Here is an 11,795-nt window from a genome sequence, read left to right as displayed (position 1 = left end):
TTTACCTTTCAAATGGATACATCCATCAATATTGGATCGAACCAGCAATTTTTGCTTCATAAGGCAACTGTATTGAAAGATGCTCCATAAAGTCAAAAAAACAAGAAGGAATATATGCTCCAATTTGTAAATAATTATTGGAATCTCTTTCAAGTTTCTCCATGTTTACCACTTTAATTGTGGTTGAAGCTAAGTCTTTAAAAAAAAATGTTGAACTCTGTCATAGCTTGCCACACATTTGCATATATGAGTTCATGAAATGCTATGGAAATTAACTTCTATATAAACACATGAAAATCGTGGCTCTTCATCCCAAACATCTTTAATTTTCTCATGTCTATATCCCGCCTCATATTTTAAATATAACCATTAGGAAATCTAAGATTTTTCACCCATTCAAACAATGCTTGTTTTCCAAGTTTATCTAATGTGTAACATGCTTTCAAATATTTTCTTATAGCTTTATTCTTCTCCAACTCAGGCCTTCGATACAACTTCTTCATGTCTTCTCCTGCCTTTTCATTATCTTTAGTTTTCCCCCTCAATATTCACAACAATGTTAAAAATATTTTCAAACACATTCTTCTCAATTTGCATCATATCTAGGTTATGTCTAATGAGAATGAAATTCCAGTATGCCAAATCCCAAAAGATACTTCTTTCCTTCCAACCACACTCCTTGCAAATGGGACCATTAATCACTTTACCATCAAGTCTAGTGACTCTTCTAAGTCCTGAATCATCTATCTCTTACAAGATTTGATCACCTATCCTTATAGGTAGTGCCGATGATATCTCCTTTCTGTCTTTTCAGGAACCAATTTTTATTCCATTTGAAAGGAAGATCAAGGGGGGAGAAACTTACGATGATTGTCAAACCAAGATGTCTTCCGACCGTTGCTCAATTTGAATGCTTATGAATGTCCTATATAATAAGGACAAGCAAGTTTCCCAACCGTGCTGTAACCCGACAACATTGAGTATGCAGGAAAATCATTGATGGTCCATAAAAGAGCTGCTGTCATTTGAAAATTATGATTCTAGACACATCATATTTTTGGACACCCATATCCCAAAGATACTTCAATTCATCAATCAAATCTTGAAGAAAAACATTTATTGAGTTTTTAGGATTAGTTAGCCTATGAATAATTATAGATAATGTATGCCTCTTTCATACACATCCACGGAGGTAAATTTTATGAAGGAGTAACTATAACTGGCCAAGAAGAATATTGTTGTCCTGACTGCCTGAAGCTTGAAAGTCATCAATATAGAGTCTCGATCTCACATTGCGGCTCTCAAAGGCAAATGGAGGATGTGTGCAACTGAATTGCTTCCATACCTGAAAATCAGATGGATGACACATTGTCCCATCTTCCTATTGATGGTCGTTGTGCTATCCGTTGCTTCTGAAGCGTACAGGCATTGCAGCCTCATACTCAAAGGAAAGTAATACATAACCTTGTTTGGCACATTTTTATCATGCCTCCTCGATTCCCTGTTCTTCTTAAATCGAGGCTTGTTGCAAAATTTTCAAGTTATCGAGTTACTATTACCACCCCAGTATATCATACCTATTCTTGAAACAATCAATCTTTTCCACTAGGAGACCAAGGCCTTTGTCACGACCCAATCTGTGGGCCCATGACCGGCACCAAGGCAAGTCTTAAATTTACCTTTTTAAATTTATCCTTTTTACTATCTGTCTCAGATTCCTACCGATGTGCATACGGTCCTGATGCAAATCATCAAGTGGCATATTCTATTGGCGTCCCATCCCGAGTCAACACGAAATCAATAAAATCGTAACGCAGAAAATAAAACATATATAAATAGTGAATAAATAAGGAATTAAAATATTAATTTATGTAATCGGAACTATTTCATAAGATCTTAGCATGACACATGTAATAGATATATGACTTTAACTCACAGTTCTGACGACCTCTTAGCTCTACTTCGATGCTGGGTGGAGCCAACCGAACTGATTGATTATCTAATCATGGAAAACAATTCAATCAATAACATTAAAACATTTGACAATTAACCCTAGGTCTAGACTCCTAGAACTCACTGTCTAAAAATTTTGACTCGGTAAATTCTATGGAAAATTCAGTAGAACCTCCTTAAACACGGATGTCTAACCCTCCCTCTCGTATTACGGGTCCAGGACCTGCCAGAAAATACTTCTAATGTTCCAACAATTTATTTAACGGGAGTCGGGCCACCATACTACATTATTTTTCCCGACTCCACTATACAACACAAAACACAATTATTGGTAGATGGTCTGACAATTTATTATTTTAACTAATAAACTTCACATAATTCCTCTAATACTCAAAATAATAAATAATCACACAATTTTCATCAATGAACTCTAAAATCTACAGCCAGAGAATTAAGGAGACGCTTAATCACTTGGTCAATTCGCCTCCAGCCGCTGAAGTTCGATCGATGATCCGAATACGCCTATGGACTCAAGACAATGCGCTGATGACGATCCCAGCTTTCGATCTTCCAATCCAACCCCCGATCATCCGGAGAGATTTACGGACTATCTCGGTCGTCGATTTTCAAACAGAGTCCGATCGCTACAAAACCTGTACCATTGGAAAGCTTGAGGAGAGTATGGAAATGCCCTTTGATCATCCATCCCTCGCCGGAAAGCCTGAAATTTTGGCTGTCTTTATCTCACCGAAACTCGTTCCTCCAGCCACCAAAGCCGGCGCCACAACTCCCAAATGGAAGCTCTCAAATCATCGGTAAAAAAGAGACCAAAATCACTGCCGGTGGCCATTGGAAACGCTCGGAACGGCGTTGACAGTCGCCGCCTTCCTTCGCTTTCTTCCACTACCTGGCACCGTCGCTACCGTCGCTGCACTCGCCAGCCTCCACTGCACCTCTGGCTGTCGCCACCATGCTCGGCCAGCCACGGACGGCAGCACGATACTCTTACTCTTCCTCCTCTTCCCCGACATCCCCGATGCTCCTCTCTTCTTTCTCTTTCTTCGTTCTTTCTCTTTTTTTTCTTTTCTTCTCTATATCGATTTTTGGTCCTTGAACTTTCCTTCTTTACCATTTAGTCCTTCAACTTCTTTAATTACAACAATTTCGTCCTACAAAACTTCTAATTAATCCTTAAGCTTTTCTTTAGCTTTTCAATTAAGCCCCTTACTATTTAAATTGGGCCAAATTAGAATTATTGAAAATATAGAATTACTTATTTACCCTTGCTTTTAAATGTAAAATTACTAAAATGCCCTTGGCGCTACATTTAATTACAAAAATACTAACCATACAAATTTTAATTTAAAACCCCGATTTAAAACAATTATATTTTTAGTTCTTATTTCAAAATTAATTGTCAATTTAATCCTAACCCTTAATTAACTTAATTAATTAATTTTTACTAACTATTTTTCAATTAAAATTAGCACCATATGCTAACTAAAAATTTTTATTTTCCCAATAATTCTTTTATAAAAATAATATTTACTATTACTTTCATGACTTTCAAATATAAGAAAATACCTCCTTATTTTGTCTAGCATTAAAATTCTATTTTAAATCATTCCAATTCAATCAAATAAAAATAAAGTAAAACTAAATTAAATAAAAACTCATTGTTAGTCATTACTAATAATATTATTACTAAAAAGAAAAGATTATGGATATTACAGCCTTGAACTAATTTCTTTGTTCTGTAAAAATTGGGTGAAACCATCAAATGCAACAATCGTGCTCTGACTTTATATGCAACAATCATGCCATTGCTAACATCTAAGAATGTTTTTCACACCCATTCCATAATTTTTCATCGGCTGCATTAAACATGTCAAAGAATTTATGAGCATTCAGATTAGGTGCTTCCTCAATATCCTCTGTATAATTAAACTCAGGCCCAACTGCATTAATAATCATTTATCGATATGCATTTGCAGGTTCGAAATCCACCTTTACATGTGCAAAGTGTTCAAAATGTTTAAGGTCCATACTCTTATACAATTTTGCATGCTGATCTCAAACATAGTAATCCAAAACAAATTCCTTTTTGAACAGGTGCACTGTAACCTCTTCTAATTTTTGGTACTTTCTATTGTGACACTTCTTACAAGGACATCTATATTAATAACATCCTTCATACTTGAATGGTTACAAGCACAAGAAAAAAAAGGATTGAACCCCAACCACAAATCTTAGCTAATCTTGCCATTAGCATTAAGCCAGTGTACATCCATTATCGATCAAAATTCATGTTCTTTTCCTGTGTACATTACATTACGTCTCACACTAAATTTTATATGTGTTCATTGAAACACTTAATTTCTTTTCCTAAAAATCTATCGAAATTTTGATAGAATTTCTCCTATAAAACTAAGATACTCCTGTAAAACGAGTCCATTTCCTACTTTAAAAATAATTAGGCATAACCAACACAATTACAACAACAATTACTAATTAATATCACAAATATTTAAAATAACATATACTTACAAAATTAGATGACTAAAAATATATAAATGTAAGCAAGAACACAGAATCTACTATATATATATATATTCGATTTCATTAAAATTACAATATACTCAAATTAGTTTTATTTTTTTCAATTTGGGTGAGACACTTTCAATATTAGCTAGTATAGTTTAGGTAAATATCAAAGGCTTATTTATATATTTTAGCTATTTAAAATTGTTACGGAATTTTTAAAAGGCAAAATCTGCAAAATGACTATAATATTGGTCTTGATAGTAAGATTGGACACTCATGTTTCTTTTGGAATATTCATGATGACCTTAAACTATTTTAAGCAGATTATTCTTAAATTCTCTCATTTATATTTAACTATTAAGTCAAATAATTGAAAGCATAATATCATAAATACTTTTTGAGGATTTTTTTTAAAAGGACACAAATAAGAAAATTTATATTTGTTCTTTCAAACTGTAGAAATAAAAATAAAGAAAAAGAAGAAACAACAAGGTAGTAGTTAAGGGTGGACAACAAGCATCAAAACCTAGAAAAATATGGAACACATACTTGAAAAATTGAAAGGCAATAAATAAAATTACTTGTTTACACCAATCACTACATAACATGCTTATGCATTTAGTTTACAAAATTAAAAATTAAAAACAAATGAAAAAAATTTATAAACCCGCCTATTTATAGGTTGGTATTTGGTAAGCCTATCATTAACAATATAAACCTACCTACCAACATAAGTAATTAAGTTTCATTGATCATCCAATACAATCTAGGAGTCAAAGAGGATCAACCAAAAAAAATATCAGAAAAAAGAAAATAAGCTAAAATGAAGAAACTTTATTATAACCATATCTACCAATAATCAATAAGATGGCAAGTTACTTGCCCACATCATCAGTTTTTAAAGATTTATTAACTCAACTATTAAAAAAGAAAAAAGAAAAAGAGCCCAATTTATATTTTTTTCCTCCTTACTAATAGTGATAGTAATAATAACAACAACAAGAGTAATAATGATAATAATAATAAATAAATTAATAAATAACATTTGAGAACTTTATTGCTCGAGCTCAACCATCTCTACCATCCTTCTCTTTCTTCATTCTCTCCTAAATTATCACATTCAAGATCAACAATGACCAAATTAATTTTACTTTTAAGAATTTAAACCAAAGCATCAAGTTTTATTTCCATTTAAAGTACCTTTCCTTACAAAATAAAAAAAATATTATCAAAAACATTTTAAGAAAATCAACTAACCTACACCAACTATGAGAGGTAAGACAGGCGGCGGTGAGGCATGACAAGCGACGCCGGTCAGAGGTGAGAGAGAAGGGGATGCAAGAAGAATGCATTTTTTACAAGTAAGAGAGGGAGGAAGATGAGAAAATTAAGGAAGAAAGGAAAGTTATATAATGTACACAATTTGTAAATGTTAGCGATAAAAAATTACATGAAATTAGTGACGGCTTGATTGAAGGGAAGTTATGTAATGTACACAATTTGTAAAAATTAGCGATAAAAATTACATAAAATTAGTGATGGTTTGACAAAGTGTTAGTAATTTCTTATAAAAAGAATTGTTAGAATTTATATATTTAGTGATGAAAAAAAAAATAGTCGATAAATTAATCTTTTACATTAAATGGGCGACGATTTAAAAAACCATCGCTAATTCATGTAGAAAATTTTACAAATTTACATATTTAGCAACAAAAATAAAATAGTCGGTAAATTAACTTTTTAGAAGAATTTAGCAATGGTTTGACTATTCATCGGTAATTTCATGTAAAATAAATTGTAAAAATTTATATATTTAGCAACGAAAATAATATAGTCGGCAAATCAATTTTTTTTACATGAATTAGCAATAGTTTGCCTTATCATATGTAATTTCAAGTAAAAAAATGTAAGAAGTTATATATTTAGCAAAAAGATATAATAGTTGGTAAATCTTTTTTACATGAAATTAGTGACGGTTTGAAAAATTGTTGTTAATTTCATTTAAAAAATTGCAAGAAATTTTTATTTGGCTACAAAACTGAAAATAGTTAGTAAGTTTTAGCACTTAGTTTAGCGACACCTCATTATAGTCGGTAAATTTTCTTTCTATATCATCGGTAATTGGTTGCTAAATTATAGTACTAAGAGATGGTGCCATAATTATGGACGGTGCTATTGTTGTCAGTAAATATCCATCACAAAATAATCGGCAAATTCGTCGGTACGCAAATGAAAATTTTTTTTGTGAAAACCATTGGTGAATAGTCGGTACTCTTACTAGTTTACTTACTAACTTGAATCCATCAGTAATTTTTAGTTGGTAAACTGTAACTTTCTTGTAGTGTGTGCCTCTCTTTATAATCTCTACCTAGTATGATAGTTTGGTTTTATTTGGGGAGCATAAACACAAGTGTTGAGCGAAAGCGCATGGAACCGTCAATCATAAGCAGCGATCTCTTGCGTTCTTTGTCTACCCTTGTATTTAAATCGATACAATTTGATCCTTACGCTTAATCGTATGGAAGATAAAAAAGAACTTGTGATTTCTTTCTTTATCGGATCTGAAGTTCTACCTATATTCTCATTTTATTTGTTTCATTTGTGTCTCTCTTTCTAATCTTTATCTAATATTTTGGTTTGATTTTATGTGGGGAGCATAAACACGAGTATTGAGTGAAAACGCATGAAAGCAACCATCATAGACACCGATCTAATGCTTCGATGAACGTAAAGAAAAAAAATTAGTTGATCATGTAATGATATCATTCTTTGAATGATCGCGGAGGAATCTTTTAGAGAAAAGTGGGAACGATGAGAATTGAGGCATGCTCAAATATTTCGATCCAGGATTTACACCATTGGGATCTCCATCCTTCCTTCTTCCTCTGGGCATGAGGACTCCTAATGATGCAAGGTTTGGTGTAAGGAATCATAGGAATGCAATTGATAAGCTTTATCGGTGCAATTAGTCTTTAGCTTGATGATTAAGCAGGACGAGACAGAAATCCACGCCGGTAATGGAGCAATCATGTTGTTTTCGATTGATCCAAGCAAAGTACAAGCATAAATTTCAGCACTTTGATGTTTGAAATGCATATAATAAAGTAATTTAGGTCAGAGTGGTTTTAGGTAGCCGCACGCGAATTCACCCATATTTTTGTTAAGCTGGCTCATAAAATTTAGAACTACGAAAGTTATTACCCAATCAACTCTTCTTTGGTTCTTGATTTGACTTTAGTATATTCATGTTTATTTATTTATTTATTCATATTTAGCTTCTAGTTTTTTCTTTTTAAGAAATGAGAGCTTCACACTATAAAAATCGCATGCAACCGAATACTTGAGGCTAATGAGCATATTATTTCAGTTTTCTACCTTACGGGAAATCAAGTTATGGGTTCTTTTAAGAATTTTGTGGACTTATCAACACTTACGCTAGTGAGCATAGACTTATCCTTCACGTCCTTCCTTTCTCTTGTGTTCTTTGGCTACCCTTATGTTTAAATCAATTTGATTTATCCTCATGCTTAGCCATATGGAAGAGAACAAAGAACTTGCAATTTCTTTCCTTATCGAATCTGAAATTCTACTTATGTTCCCATCTTGTTTATTTCTTTTATGTCTCCCTTTCTAAACTCTATCTAGTATGATAGTTTGGTTTTATTTGGGGAGCATAGACACGAGTGTTGAGTGAAAGCGCGTGGAAGCAGCAATCATAGGCACAAATCCAATGCTTGAAAAAATGCGAAGAAAGAAAATTAGTTGACCATGTATTGATATCATTCTCTAAATGATCACAGACAAATCTTTTAGAGGAAAGAGGGAAAGATGAGAATCGAGGCACGACCAAATATTCCGATTCAGGGTTTACACCTTTGGAATCTCCATCCTTCCTTGATCATCTAGGCCCAAGGACTCTTGATGACACAAGATTTAGCTTAAGGAATCATGGGAACGCAGTTGACAAGCTTGACCGATGGCATTAGGCCTTAACTTGATGATAAAGCAAGATGAGACTTAAATCCACACGCATAAGAGAGAAGTTGTTTTCGATGAATCCATGCATAATACCATTGGGAATACGATTGTTTTGATGTTTTACACATATCATGAAGTAATTTGGGTCAGAGTGTTATTAGGCAGGTCCATGCAAATTTCACCTGGTTTTCATAAAATTTGGGACTATGAGAGTTGTTGACTAGTCAACTCCTCTTTGGTTCTTGAGTTGACATTAGTTTATTTATCTATTTATATTTAGCTTCTAGTTTGTTTATCGTATGGAATAAAGGCTTTCGAAATATAAAAACTACATGCAACCGAAAACTTGAGGCTAGTGAGTATATTATTTCAATTTTCTACCTCTCAAAAAATCATTATGGATTCTTTTAAGAACTTTGCAAACTTATCAACATTGGCGCTAGGGAGCATAGATTTATTCCTCACGTCTTTCCTTTCATTTTTGTTCTTTATCTACCCTTGTGTTTAAACCAATTCGATTGATCCTTATAGTTAGGTGTATGCAAGAGAACAAAGAACTTGTGATTTCTTTCCTTATCAGATCCGAAACTCTACATATGTTCTTATTTTTTTGTTTCTTTTTTGTTCTACTCTCTAATCATTATTTAATAAGATGGTTTTATTTTATTTGGGGAGCATAAACATGAGTGTTGAGTAAAAGTGCATGGAAGTGGCTACCATAGGCACCAATCCAATGTTTAGACAAATGCAAAGAAAGGAAATTAGTTGATTGAGTATTTATATCATTCTCCAAATGACTAATGAATCTTTTAAAGGAAAGAGGGAATGACGAGAATCGAGGCACACCTAAATATTGCATTTCAGGATTTGCACCATTGGGATCTCCACCCTTCCTTATTTCATCACGCACGAGGACTTCTGATGACACAAGGATTGGTGTAAGGAATCATGGTATTATAATTAACAAGCTTAACAGGTGGCATTAAGTCTTAGCTTGATGATTAAGTATGAAGAAACATAAATCCACACGCACAAGGGACAAATCATGTTGTTTTTTTATTAATCCAAGCATAATACAAGTGAGAATTCTAGCGTTATGATATTTGGTTTATTCATCTCTCTAGTTATGGACTTGACTTTAGTTTATTCATCTTTCATTATTTATTTATTCATATTTAGGTTATAGTTTCTTCTTCTTATGGAATGAGGCTTTCTCACTATAAAAAACCGCATGCAACTAAATACTCGAGGCCAATGAGGATATTGTTTCAGTTTTCTACCTTGCGGGAAATTAAGTTATGGGTTCTTTCAAGAACTCTGTGGACTTATCAACACATGCGCTAGTGAACATAGATTTATCCCTCATGTAAGTGGAGATGAGCTAGCTAGCGGACATAGACTTATCAATACATGCGCTAGCAAACATAGACTAATACCTTCCTTTCTCTTGTGTTCTTTGTCAACAACTCTCGTAGTCCAAAAATTTTATGAGCTAGCTTAACGTAAATAAGGGGAGATCCATATGAGCCTACCTAATAATACTTCGAACCAAATTACTTCATTGTATGCGTCCCAAAGATCAAAATGCGTGCATTTCCGATTCCATTATGCTTGGATTAATTAAGAACATGATTTCTTCCTTACGCGCGTGGATTTACACCTCATCCTGCTTGATCATCAACTTAACCCCAATGCCATCGGTCAAGCTGATACAATGCAAATATGCATAGTTCTTTAGGTTATTTTAGTTTTAATTTCATTTGATTTTACTATATTTATGTGCTTATTTGTTTATAAAAGTGTTAATTTAGTTTTAATTTCATAGATTTAGGTTATTTTAGTTCTTTAGGTTATTTTAGTTTTAATTTCATAGATTTAGGTTATTTTAGTTCTTCAGGTTATTTTAGTTTTAATTTCATAGATTTATCCCTCATGTAAGTTATTTGGTTTATGTTTATGATTGATTATGTGTGTTTTATACATGTTTTTAGGCTCAAAATGTGCATGAAAAGGACTTGGGATCGTTTGGTATGAATTGTGAAGCTTGAAAAGTCTAATTGGAGCCTTAGTAGATCTTGAAGAGTCGTCAGCATCTTGACGAGTCGTTACAGAAGGCCCGAGTGATGAGACAGCACCGTCTTGACGAGTCAGTCCCCAAGAGTTGCAACTTTTCCTAGTTTGAGTAGTTTTCATATTTTGGTCATAACTTTGTCTATAGACATCCAAATGAGGTGATTCAAGTTGCTGTGTAAAGATAATAGAACTTTCTAAAATTTTCAAGCAGGAACTATCTAGAGATAAAGTCATCTGGATGGACGAAAATGTCCTTGAAGTTCCAAAATCTGCAAAGGAGGGTGACTTTTCATGTCAAAAGGTGTCTTTTTCCATTTCTACACGAATAACAGCCTTTAGAAACATATAAATAATTGTGTTTGGCTCTATTTTGGGGATGAGAAAAAGGAAATATAGACATAGAGCATAGTATTTCAATAGAAGTATTAAGTTTTAGAAATCATTGCAAAGACTTTGTTCTAGTTTTTGAGAATTAACTAGAAGGAGACCAAGTCAAGAAGCAGGAAGAGAAGATTGTTCTACACCGAGCAAGTGCTAGAAGACTTTAAAAAGGGTTTTATCTATTCACTTTCTTCTATATACTATTCCTATGTTGCAATTGATTTTCTCTTATTATTCTATAAATATGTGTCTTGGCTAAGTCTTTGTATGGAATTTACAATGATGAATTAATTAAGAGTGACATTTTTATCTTATGTTATTTAGGATTTAATTTCAATTAGCGCTCATTCGTGTTATGTATGCTTGATCACCATATGTAACTTGTTAATCAAATTATTCACAAAGAGATTTGGAGTAATTTGGTGGAATGTAATTGATATTACTTAAGAATTGAATTTGGCTTTGGTACCTAACCAGTTAATACAAAGTTTACCCCAACTCTTGAGTGTTCGACACCCTTCTTGCTCTATACTAAGTCCTAGAGACTAGGGTATGTAATTTCTCCTGCTACAAATTTTGGTGCCGTTGTCGGGGAGTTAAATAGTAATTTTTATTAAATTAGGGTAGAGAAAGGTTGTTTTAGGCCTTGTTTTTGTTTTATTTATTTATTTTATTTTTATTTTGTTATTATATTCTTCATTTTCATATTTTATTTTTGTTATTGTTATTTGTTTAGTTTAATTTATTCAATTGTGAATTAACATGCTTACTAGAAGTACTATTGATAATAATTTGAAATTTGATCTTGACATTGATTTAACTATACATGCTTTAGGCAGGGAACAAAGGTGAACAAGAGAGAACCA

The sequence above is a fragment of the Ricinus communis genome, chromosome 3 (genome assembly GCF_019578655.1).
Source record: "Ricinus communis isolate WT05 ecotype wild-type chromosome 3, ASM1957865v1, whole genome shotgun sequence".
NCBI lineage: Eukaryota > Viridiplantae > Streptophyta > Magnoliopsida > Malpighiales > Euphorbiaceae > Ricinus > Ricinus communis.
This window is presented reverse-complemented; position numbering follows the sequence as displayed.